Here is a 12,983-nt window from a genome sequence, read left to right on the forward strand (position 1 = left end):
TTTTTGACAGTACACCTCAGCTTCATCCTGACCTTGAGAGATAGCCAGCAAAGCCTTTTCTGCCTGGTTCTCAAGATTAGGCTCCTCATAAATCAGTCCAAGCGCCAGAAAAAATGCATCCACATTCAGCAATGCAGGATCTCCTGGCGCAAGAGAGGAGGCCCAATCCTGAGGGTCGCCGCGTAACAAGGAGATAACAATTTTAACTTGCTGAGCGGAATCACCAGAGGAACGAGGTCTCAAAGATAGAAATAATTTACAATTATTCTTAAAATTCAGAAACCTAGATCTATCTCCAGAAAACAACTCAGGAATAGGTATCTTTGGCTCAGACATAGGGCTATGAACAACAAAATCCTGAATATTTTGCACCCTTGCAGCAAGATGATCCACACTATAAGTCAGACTCTGAATATCCATGTCTGCAGCTGAGCTCAAAACCACCCAGAGATTAAGGGGATGAGAGAAGCTGGACTGACTGCAGCAAAGGAGAAAAAATAAATAAAATTGTACTCAGGACATCTTTTATCCCACTTCTGCGATGCATTAAACACTTTTTCGGCCTGCTGTACTGTTATGATCCCAGTGGCTGGGGATCACTAGAAATACTAGCTAAGTTACTGAACAAAGAACAAGCTCTAGGGAGGTGGTAACTGGACTGACCGCAATCCTGATCATATCCAAACACACTAAAGGTAGCCGGTGAAAGTGCCTAAAATCCTGGACGTCTCAACGCAGCCTGAGAAACTATCTACCCCTAAAGAGAAAGCAAGACCTCACTTGCCTCAAGAGAAATAACCCCAAAGATATAGGAAGCCCCCAACAAATAATAACGGTGAGGTAAGGGGAAAAGACACACGTAGGAATGAAAACAGATTCAGCAAATGAGGCCCGCTAATACTAGATAGCAGAAGACAGATAGTGAGCTATGCGGTCAGCAGAAAACCCTACAAAATATCCACGCTGAAAATTCAAGAACCCCCACACCAACTAACGGTGTGGGGGGAGAAACTCAGCCCCCTAGAGCTAACAGCAAGCAGGGAAATCACATATTAGCAAGCTGGACAAGAAATTTATTGAACACTGATGATCAAAAAATGAACAAACGGAAACTTAGCTTCTCTTGAAGAGACTGGTAGCAAGGTAGTCAGAAGGAATCAGAGTAGCACTGAATACATTGACAGCAGGCATAGACTGAGAGTCCAAGTGAGCTTAAATAGGAAACCGGCCCACATATAACGAGACAGCTGATGCCAGTCACAACCTGCAGAAAGATAGCACTCACACAGTACCACTTGTGACTACAAGAGGGAGCCCAGAAATAGAGTTCACAACAGTCTGCGGTCATTGCGAAATCACTCCACAACCTGGTCAGAAAACCCCTCTGTCCAACGCCACATCTGATCTGTGCACCTCTAACACCTCTGCCATGTAGCCCCCTGCAGCTTGTGTGAGACTGAGAACCATCACCGGCGCTGTGTGCTGGGAATGCCTGAATCAAACGGTCTACAAGAGTAGCTTGTTTGGTTGCTAATATTTGTTCGAGGTTCCCATGTGGCATAATATTTTGCAATTTGCCTTTATAGCGAGGGTCAAGGATGCAGGCCAACCAGTAATCGTCATCGCTCATCATTTTAATAATGCGTGTGTCCCTTTTGAGGATATGTAAGGCATAATCCGCCATGTGGGCCAAAGTTCCAGTTGTCAAATCTGCGGTTGTGCTGGTTGGAGGGGCTGTTACAGGCAAATCTACGTCACTTGTCTCCCTTAAAAAAACAGAACCCGGCCTTGCAACGCCACTAATTTCTGTTGGCCCAGGAGAAGCTTCCTCATTAAAAAAGTACTCATCCCCATCATCCTCCTCGTCCTCCTCCTCCTCTTCGCCCGCTACCGCGTCCTCTACACGGCCCTGACCAGACAGTGGCTGACTGTCTTCAAGGCTTTCCTCTTCCTTGGCTGCAGACGCCTGCTCCTTTATGTGCATCAAACTTTGCATCAGCAGACGCATTAGGGGGATGCTCATGCTTATTATGGCGTTGTCTGCACTAACCAGCCATGTGCATTCCTCAAAACACTGAAGGACTTGACACAGGTCTTGTAGCTTCGACCACTGCACACCTGACAACTCCATGTCTGCCATCCAACTGCCTGCCCGTGTATGTGTATCCTCCCACAAAAACATAACAGCACGCCTCTGTTCGCACAGTCTCTGAAGCATGTGCATTGTGGAGTTCCACCTTGTTGAAATGTCGATGATTAGGCGATGCTGGGGAAGGTTCAAAGACCGCTGATAGTTCTGCATACGGCTGGAGTGTACGGGCGAACGGCGGATATGCGAGCAAAGTCTGCGCACTTTGAGGAGCAGGTCGGGTAACCCCGGGTAACTTTTCAGGAAGCACTGCACCACCAGGTTTAAGGTGTGAGCCAGGCAAGGAATGTGTTTCAGTTGGGAAAGGGCTATGGCAGCCATGAAATTCCTTCCGTTATCACTCACAACCTTGCCTGCCTCAAGATGTACAGTGCCCAGCCATGACTGAGTTTCATTCTGCAAGAACTCGGACAGAACTTCCGCGGTGTGTCTGTTGTCGCCCAAACACTTCATTGCCAATACAGCCTGCTGACGCTTGCCACTAGCTGTCCCATAATGGCACACCTGGTGTGCAACAGTGGCAGCTGCGGATGGAGTGGATGTGCGACTGCGGTGTGTGGACGAGCTCTCGCTTCTGCATGAGGAGGAGGAAGAGGAGGAGGGGGGGCGAACGCCTACAGCCAACTCTTTCCTTGACCGTGGACTAGGCAAAACCGTCCCAATATTGCTGTCCCCTGTGGACCCTGCATCCACCACATTCACCCAGTGTGCCGTGATGGACACGTAACATCCCTGGCCATGCCTACTGGTCCATGCATCTGTTGTCAGGTGCACCTTTGTAGTCACAGACTGCCTGAGTGCATGGACGATGCGGTCTTTAAGATGCTGTTGGAGGGCTGGGATAGCTTTTCTAGAAAAGAAGTGCCGACTGGGTAGATCGTAGCGTGGTACAGCGTAGTCCATCAGCGCTTTGAAAGCTTCGCTTTCAACTAACCGGTAGGGCATCATCTCTAATGAGATTAGTCTAGCAATGTGGGCGTTCAAACCCTGTGTACGCGGATGCGAGGATGAGTACTTCCTTTTCCTAACAAGAGTCTCATGTAGGGTGAGCTGGACTGGAGAGCTGGAGATCGTGGAACTAGCGTTGGTGCCGGTGGACATGGGTGAGTGAGAGAGGGTTGGAGATGGTATTCTTGCCGGTGCCCTACATGCAGTGTTTCCTAATGCAAACCTGGTGATTCCCTGACTGCTTTGGCCTGGCGACGAAAGCTGCACAGATACTGCCGGTGGTGCGGGAAATGGTGGGTTTACAGTGAGGGAAGGGATGTAGCGTTGCTGACTAGCTTCATTTGCCGAGGGTGCTGCAACCTTTAGGGACATTTGGTAGTTATTCCAGGTTTGCAAATGCATGGTGGATAAATGTCTATGCATGCAACTTGTATTTAGACTTTTAAGATTCTGACCTCTGCTTAAGGTAGTTGAATATTTTTGACAGATGACTTTGCGCTGATCATTTGGATGTTGTTTAAAAAAATGCCAGACTGCACTCTTTCTACTATCGGATAACTTTTCAGGCATTGCAGACTGAGCTTCTTTAACCGGATGGCCACGCTGTCCTCCAACAGGTTTTGGTTTTGCCATGCGTTTTTGGCCAGATATGGGCCCAGTAGATGGAACCTGTTGTGATGTTGATGCCTGCTGCGGCTCCTCCTCCTCCGCTTTTGAACTACTGCCACCTGCACCCTGTTCCCCCAATGGCTGCCAATCGGGGTCAACAACTGGGTCATCTATGACCTCCTCTTCTATGTCGTGTGCAACTTCGTCTGTGTCACCGTGTAAGCCGGTGGTATAGCGTTCGTGACGGGGCACCATAGTCTCCGCTGGGTTTGATTCTGCCTCAGTACACTGCGAGGGCAATGTTCTGGTCTGAGTCAAAGGAACAGCATAGTAATCTGGCTGTGGCTGTGCATCTGTGCACTCCATGTCCGATTCAACTTCTAATGGGCATGGCCTGTTAACTGTTTCACTGTCTAACCCAGGAACGGTATGTGTAAAGAGCTCCATGGAGTAACCTGTTGTGTCGACTGACGCATCCTTCACTGTTGTTCTGGGTGAAGGACACAAGGAAGCGACTTGTTCCTGACCAGGAGCATCCACTGATGATGCACTGCTCTGACATTTGGCACTTTCCGAGGAGGAGGCGAAAGAGCTAGAGGCAGAGTCAGCAATGAAAGCCAATACTTGTTCCTCCTGCTCCGGCTTCATAAGTGGTTTTCCTACTCCCAGAAAAGAGAGCGTTCGAGGCCTTGTGTAGGCAGACGACGTTTTTGGCTCAACACCTCGAGACTTAGGTGCTGTACTGCTTTTACCACGACCACCTGTTGCTCCACCACCACTACCATCATTACCAGCTGACAATGACCGCCCACGGCCACAACCTCTTCCACTAGACTTCCTCATTGTTTGCAAAACGTAACCAAAGTAACGCTATTTGTTACTGTAAAACAACTTATAAGGTGAACTCAAACTTCTGTAGGATTTATATATACCTTTATAGGTGCCTGACACTGAAAGGAAAATCAGGCCCAATGTTACACACTAGGTTTTCTGTGCCCCAATAATTTGAGACAGATGGCACACACAGGAGCAGCACTCAAGTAGACTTGCCAATATTTATCTCCCACTAATTATTTTTTTATGAAAAGGGAGAATGTACCCAAAAACAAAAAAAATGGCCAAGTATCACACACTGGTTTTGGGTAGCACACAATGAGAGACAGATGCCACACACAGGACTGGCACAGAGGCAGAGTTGCCAATATTTATCTCCCACTTATTTTTTTTTTTAAAGGGAGAATTTACCCCAAAAAACCAAAAAGGCCCAGTATTACACAGTGCTTTTCGGTGGCACACAATGAGAGACAGATGCCACACACAGGACTGGCACAGAGGCAGAGTTGCCAATATTTATCTCCCACTTATTATTTTTTTTTAAAAGGGAGAATTTAACCAAAAAAAAAACAAAAAGGCCCAGTATTACACAGTGCTTTTCGGTGGCACACAATGAGAGACAGATGCCACACACAGGACTGGCACAGAGGCAGAGTTGCCAATATTTATCTCCCACTTATTATTTTTTTTTTAAAAGGGAAAATTTACCCCCCCCAAAAAAGGCCCAGTATTACACAGTGGTTTTCGGTGGCGCACACAATGAGAGACAGATGCCACACACAGGACTGGCACGGAGGCAGACTTGCCAATATTTATCTCCCAATAATTAAAATGGAGAATGTACCCAAAAACAAAAAAAATGGCCAAGTATCACACACTGGTTTTCGGTGGCACACAATGAGAGAGAGATGCCACCCACAGCAATGGCACGGAGGCAGACTTGCCAATATTTATCTCCCACTAATTTTTTTTTTTTGAAAAGGGAGAATGTACCCAAAAACAAAAAAAATGGCCAAGTATCACACAGTGTTTTTCGGTGGCACACAATGAGAGACAGATGCCACACACAGGACTGGCACGGAGGCAGACTTGCCAATATTTATCTCCCACTAATTATTTTTTTTTGAAAAGGGAGAATGTACCCAAAAACAAAAAAAATGGCCAAGTATCACACACTGGTTTTCGGTGGCACACAATGAGAGACAGATGCCACACACAGGACTGGCACAGAGGCAGAGTTGCCAATATTTATCTCCCACTTATTATTTTTTTTTAAAAGGGAGAATTTACCCAAAAAAACAAAAAGGCCCAGTATTACACAGTGCTTTTCGGTGGCACACAATGAGAGACAGATGCCACACACAGGACTGGCACAGAGGCAGAGTTGCCAATATTTATCTCCCACTTATTATTTTTTTATTAAAAGGGAAAATTTACCCCCCCAAAAAAGGCCCAGTATTACACAGTGATTTTCGGTGGCGCACACAATGAGAGACAGATGCCACACACAGGACTGGCACAGAGGCAGTTGCCAATATTTATCTCCCACTAATTATTTTTTTTTTTTAAAGGGAGAATGTACCCCCCCAAAAAAAATGGCCAAATATCACACAGTGTTTTTCGGTGGCACACAATGAGAGACAGATGCCACAAACAGGATTGGCACGGAGGCAGACTTGCCAATATTTATCTCCCACTAATTATTTTTTTTTTAAAAGGGAGAATGTACCCCCCCAAAAAAAGGCCAAGTACTACACACTGGTTTTCGGTGGCACACAATGAGAGAGAGATGCCACCCACAGCAATGGCACGGAGGCAGACTTGCCAATATTTATCTCCCACTAATTTTTTTTTTTGAAAAGGGAGAATTTAGAAAAAAAAAAAATGGCCAAGTATCACACAGTGTTTTTCGGTGGCACACAATGAGAGAGAGATACCACCCACAGCAATGGCACGGAGGCAGACTTGCCAATATTTATCTCCCACTAATTTTTTTTTTTGAAAAGGGAGAATTTAGAAAAAAAAAATGGCCAAGTATCACACAGTGGTTTTCGGTGCCACACAATGAGAGAGAGATGCCACCCACAGCAATGGCACAGAGGCAGACTTGCCAATATTTATCTCCCTGCAGTAATCTCAGAAAAGTATGGCAGGCAGCTATAAAAAGGACTGCTGCACACAAAAGTGTGGACAAACACACAAGATAGCTGTGCAGAAAGGAAGGAAAAACAGGATTAGTGCTTTGAAAAAAGCAGTTGGTTTGCACAGCGTCGTACACACACAGCAACGCAGCTATCAGGGTCAGGGAGCCTTCTAGGGCAGCCCAATGAGCGACAACGCTGAGGAAAAAAAATGTAGCTTCCACTGTCCCTGCAAACAAAAGGTGGTGTTGGACAGTGGAAATCGCTACAGCACAAGCGGTTTGTAGCTTTATGTACCCTGCCTATCACTATCCCTGCTTCTGAAGAAGCGGCAGCAACCTCTCCCTACACTCAGATCAGCAGAAGTAAGATGGCGGTCGGCGGGAACGCCCCTTTATAGCCCTGTGATGCCGCAGAAAGCAAGCCAATCACTGCAATGCCCTTCTCTAAGATGGTGGGGACTGAGATCTATGTCATCACGCTGCCCACACTCTGCGTCCACCTTCATTGGCTGAGAAATGGCACTTTTAGCGTCACCGAAACGCGACTTTGGCGCGAAAGTCGCGTACCGCATGGCCGACCCCACACAGGGATCGGCTTGGTTTCATGAGACGCCGACTTTGCCAAAAGTCGGCGACTTATGAAAATGAACGATCCGTTTCGCTCAACCCTACTCATGATCAATAAAATAGAAATGGCTTTATAAAGTACTCCACGAAGATATGAACAAAAAAAGCAACTCATTTCGGAACTCTTCATAAAGCTGAATCTCCAAGCCTTTTCAAGCTGGGATAGGATCATTGACTCGGATTAGGCCAGAAACTGTATGGCACATGTGTGCGCAAGATTATAGCACATGTTGTGACATCGTAACCTTATGTGTGCTTGCATAAAGAGGTCCGGGGATTTAGCCAGAGTGACAAAGATAAAATGTGATGAGGACTAGACAGGTGATGGTAAGGGGCAAGAGAGGTGAGCAGTAAAGGATTTTTTTTACAGTCTATGTGCCATGATCCATTCCAGAGTTTAGTCCTGTCTGATCTTTCTCCGGGCGGATCATGTCAAGGGTTAACTTTGCTCTGCCTCATTCTGGGCTCAGGTTTGCTATTTAGCTCCCAGGTATCCTGATGGTGGTGTCAGCTATAGTTCTGCCTTTGGCGTGTGAACCTGACTCTGGAAGCCCTTGATTTGTCCTGCTGTCAACCCTGACTTGTCCTGTGTCTGTTATCTCTTTCTGTCTGCCCTTTCCCAGCGTTTCTCAGTTTTGTCTGTTGATCTACTTGATTCTCCGGTTCTGACCTCCTGGTTTGGCTATTGACTCCATTTTGGTTTGTTCCTATTGTACCGTATTTTGCCCGTCCTGGTTTACTGATCTCTTGCTACATCCTGATTATCCATTCTGTCTAAATCCTTTTGTACTGTCGTGCAATCTCGTGCTCTGACTCGGCTTTTATGACCACTCTCTCGCCACTTGGTGGTGTCTGTTCTGCTGCTCATTGTGTGCAGTCTTGCTTCCCTATCAAGCTCCCCCTGGTGGAGGTTGCGCTGTACTGCACTGCAGCTGCATGACATTATAGCTGACCTTACATTTAAAGGGATTTCTGCTTTTTTTCTCTGCTCCATACCTTGGCGGATCAAATGGACAGTTTGACAGTTATGATACAAGACCTGTTTGTGGGACAAAGGGCCTTGTCCCCATCTCATAACCACCTGCAAAGGGAGCTTTCTGTCACAGTTAAATTGTTGCAGACTGACTGTAAGTACTCTGACACACTTGATGTCTCTTTGCACTCTCCTGAACCTAGAGTTAAGCTCCCAGATACCTTCTCTGGGGAGAGGGAGAGATTTCATACTTTTAAGAAGAGTTGCAAGCTTTTTTTCTCTTAGACCCCGATCTTCTGGAGATGAGAGTCAGTGGGCTTTCTCTTTACCTGCTTCTGCCCCTGAACATGTGTCTGTGGACAGATTCTTTGAGGCTTTGGCTCAAAGTGCTCTGACTCGGTTTTCTGACCACTCTCTCGCCACTTGGTGGGGTCTGTTCTGCTGCTCATTGTGTGCAGTTTCGCTTCCCTATCAAGCTTCCCCTGGTGGAGGTTGCGCTGTACTGCACTGCAGCTGCATGGCAATATGTTTATTAGAAAGACCCCAGAGCATAATAAAGGGGATTCAATTTGCAGAAAAAAACTTTCTGCAAAAATTTTGTCTTATCTGCTTATCGATAATTGGCAGTATATCCATATCCACCAGATTTTATTTATGATTTTTGCAGCAACTAAAGAGTTACTAACAAGAGGGCTTGAACTCAACGTTAAAGAAAAAAAAAGTTCAGTTTTAGAGAGCGGACCACATTCACTGTACTTATTGGAGAATGTTATCGACAAAGAGCAGACCTAGACCTCAGGGGCACCCCTGTTAATGTCTGCTGATCTTGCACTCACTCTTAAATTTCTCTAGAGGCAGGTAGGTGCTTAACTGAATTGGCAATGCTATGAAATCCAATGTCAAAGGAAAGTTTTAAAAAACTGGTCATGCAGGGTTGAATATTTAGTATAATTGATCCCAGCTGGACCAGGAAAAGATTTTGGCTAAAAAGGTAAACGTCTTTGCCAATATCCTGTCACTTTTGATAGCTCACACAACTATGAACTTGGCTGATACAGGCCGGTCACATAGCAAAACTTAAGTATCTTCTGTAGCCAAGAGAAGTTAACAATGCAGAAACATAGCCAGCTGCCTCGCTAACTATTCTTCTTTCAAAATTGTGTTTTAAATGTCTGAATTTATTGGAAAAAAGGAAGAATAATATGTTGCCTGGTTACAAGATGTTCCACAGGTGAAACTTCACTTAGATCTGCAGATTCCTATGAGCTATATATTAGAGGTGATACTTAAATGTTATATCTGATAAATAAAGAAATACATATGGATTGTATTGTGGATTTTTCAGGTTATCCACATTACTACTTTAATTCGGCATAATTATTAATGCGAAGGCCTCATTCCAAGGTCATATAGGTCATATTGGTTATCTAGAGAGGTCCATGAAGTCTTTGTTGTATCTCTGTATTGACTTCATATTGCCCACAGACACATCTACTTTTTTAAATTAATATGATAGAAAACAAATTGTAGCATGCTGCATAATATGCACATAAATTCTCCCTTAGAAACTTACAAAAAAGATGAACTAGTAGATTAGGATGGATTTTTTTCGAGAGAACAGGAGGTGGTTTAGTGTTGTGAATTCCGTTCTCGGGCTCCCTCCTGTGGTCATGAGTGGTACTTTGTGAGTTCTGTTCTTGGGCTCCCTCTGGTGGCTTTGAGCGATGCGGCTGGTCTGTAGCTGGGCTCCAGCTGCCTCGTTTTCTGCTATGCTGGCTGCCTATTTAACTCCACCTGGACCTTTACTTGTTTGTTATGATCCTAGTGGCAAGGATCGCAAATCTGACTAGCTAAGAAACTGAACCGACGACTAGCTCTGGGGAAGTGGTAACTGGATTGACCGCAACCTGATCCTATCCGCACACAACTATAGGTAGCCGTGGAACGTTACCTGGAAATCCTAGACGTCTCGTCACGGCCTGAGAAACTGACTATTCCTAGAGAGAAAGTAAGTCCTCACTTGCCTCAGAGAAATGACCCCAAAGATATAGAAAAGCCCCCCACAAATATTAACGGTGAGTTAAGGGGGAAGCACATACGCAGAGATGAAATAGATTTAGCAAATGAGGCCCACTAACACTAGATAGCTGAAAATAGGAAGGGAACTGTGCGGTCAACGAAAAACCCTATTCAAAATATCCACGCAGAGATTGCTCGAGCCCCCGCACCAACTAACGGTGCAGGGGAAGCAACTCCGTACCCCAGAGCTTACCAGCAGCAAGAAATCACATATTAGCAAGCTGGACTAAACTCATCATAAACAGAAATCATATTGCAGACAGATGAGCAAAAAATAATCAAACAGAACTTAGCTTCTCATGAAGAGACAGAAAACGAAGATAGTCAGGAGTAATCAGAATAGCACTGAATACATTGACAGCCGGCAACAAGTGGAGGTGAAGCAGAGCTAAATAGGAACCTCCCTAGTGAATAACGAGGCAGCTGATCCAGCCACAGACCCGCAAGATAACAAACAAAGCCACCAGGGGGAGCCCAAAAATAAAACTCACACAATACCACCTGTGACCACAAGAGGGAGCCCGAAAACAGAGTTCACAACAGTACCCCCCCTTGAAGAGGGGTCACCGAACCCTCATCAAAACCCCCAGGGCAATCAGGGTGAGCCACATGGAAGGCACGAACCAAATCGGCCGCATGAACATCAGAGGCGACAACCCAGGAATTATCCTCCTGACCATAGCCCTTCCACTTAACCAAATACTGAAGCCTCCGTCTAGAAATATGAGAATCCAAGATCTTCTCCACCACGTATTCCAATTCACCCTCAACCAGCACAGGGGCAGGAGGCTCAACAGAAGGAACCACAGGCACCACATGCCTCCGCAACAACGACCAATGGAACACATTATGAATAGCAAACGATGCTGGGAGGTCCAAACGAAATGACACAGGGTTAAGGACTTCCAAAATCTTATAAGGACCGATAAACCGAGGCTTGAACTTAGGAGAGGAGACCTTCATAGGAACAAAGTGAGAAGACAACCACACCAAGTCCCCAACGCGAAGTCGGGGACCCACACAGCGACGGCGGTTGGCAAAGCGCTGAGCCTTCTCTTGTGACAGCGTCAAATTGTCCACCACATGATCCCAAATCTGATGCAACCTATCCACCACAATATCCACTCCAGGACAGTCAGAAGGCTCCACCTGACCCGAGGAAAAACGAGGATGAAACCCCGAATTACAAAAAAAAAGGTGAAACCAAAGTAGCAGAACTAGCCCGATTATTAAGGGCAAACTCTGTTGTGAATTCTGTTTTTGGGCTCCCTCTGGTGGTTACTGGTGTTACTGGTTCACTGGTGTCTTGTTTTTTCCAGTGCACCTGTTTCCATTAGGAAATTGGGAGTCTCCTATTTAGTCTGGCTTCCCAGTCATTGCAGTGCCGGCAATCAATGTTATCAGAGCACCTTGTTGCTTGCTTCCTGCTCCAAGTCTGCAAGTCAGCTAAGTTGAATCTTTGGCTTTTGTGTTTGTTTTGTCCAGCATGCATTTTCATATCTCGTGCGGCTGGAAGCTCTAGTGATCTGGAATTGCTACTCCGGTGTCATGAGTTGACAACGGAGTTAAGGTAATTCCAGGATGGCTGTTCAGGGTTTTGAGGTGACCGCGAAGTCCTCTTTGGTATATTCCGCTATCTAGTCAGAGGGCCTCGCTTTGCTGAATCTATATTCATACTGCGTTTGTGTTTTCCTCTTACCTAACCGTTATTATATGTGGGGGGCTACTATAACCTTTGGGGGTTCCCTGGAGGCAAGTCAGGTCTGTGTATTCCTCTATTAGGGGTAGTTAGTTCTCCGGCTGGCGCGAGGTGTCTAGAGACAACGTAGGCACACCCCCTGGCTATTTTTAGTTGCGTGTTAGGTTCAGTATCGCGGTTACCTAAGATACCATCCTTCCTAGAGCTTGTCCGTTTTTTGCCTAAGTCCCTGCCATTGGGAATCATGACAGTATTGCCGGCCTAATGTATTAAGAGTATTGGCTGAAGAAAGAGAGTAAAAAGAAGTTTCTGACACTTTTTTTTTTTTTTTTTTGCTCAGAAGTTCTCCTAGCCATAATTGCAGTCTGCTGTTTTTTTTTTTTTTTCTCTCCTCTTAACCCCTGAATGGCTCAGATCTCTGCTGTTGAAAAATGGATATCCAGAGTTTAGCTTCAAACCTAAATGCTCTCGCTTCTAAGGTTCAAAATATCCAAGACTATGTTATTCATGCTCCTGTGTCTGAACCCAAGATCCCTATACCCGAGTTCTTTTCTGGAGATAGATCTCGTTTTTTGAATTTTAAGCACAATTGTAAATTGTATCTTTCTCTGAGATCTCGCTCCGCTGGAGATTCCGCTCAGCAGGTTAAAATTATTATTTCCTTGTTGCGGGGTGACCCCCAGAATTGGGCATTTGCATTGGCACCAGGGGATCCTGCGCTGCTCAGTGTGGATGCGTTTTTTCTGGCACTGGGGTTGCTCTATGAGGAACCTAATTTGGAGATTCAGGCTGAAAAGGCCTTAATAGCCCTCTCTCAAGGGCATGATGAAGCTGAAATATATTGTCAAAAATTTCGAAAATGGTCTGTGCTTACTCAGTGGAATGAGTGCGCCCTGGCGGCGAATTTCAGAGAAGGTCTCTC

Source organism: Ranitomeya variabilis, chromosome 3 (assembly GCF_051348905.1).
Source record: "Ranitomeya variabilis isolate aRanVar5 chromosome 3, aRanVar5.hap1, whole genome shotgun sequence".
Lineage (NCBI taxonomy): Eukaryota > Metazoa > Chordata > Amphibia > Anura > Dendrobatidae > Ranitomeya > Ranitomeya variabilis.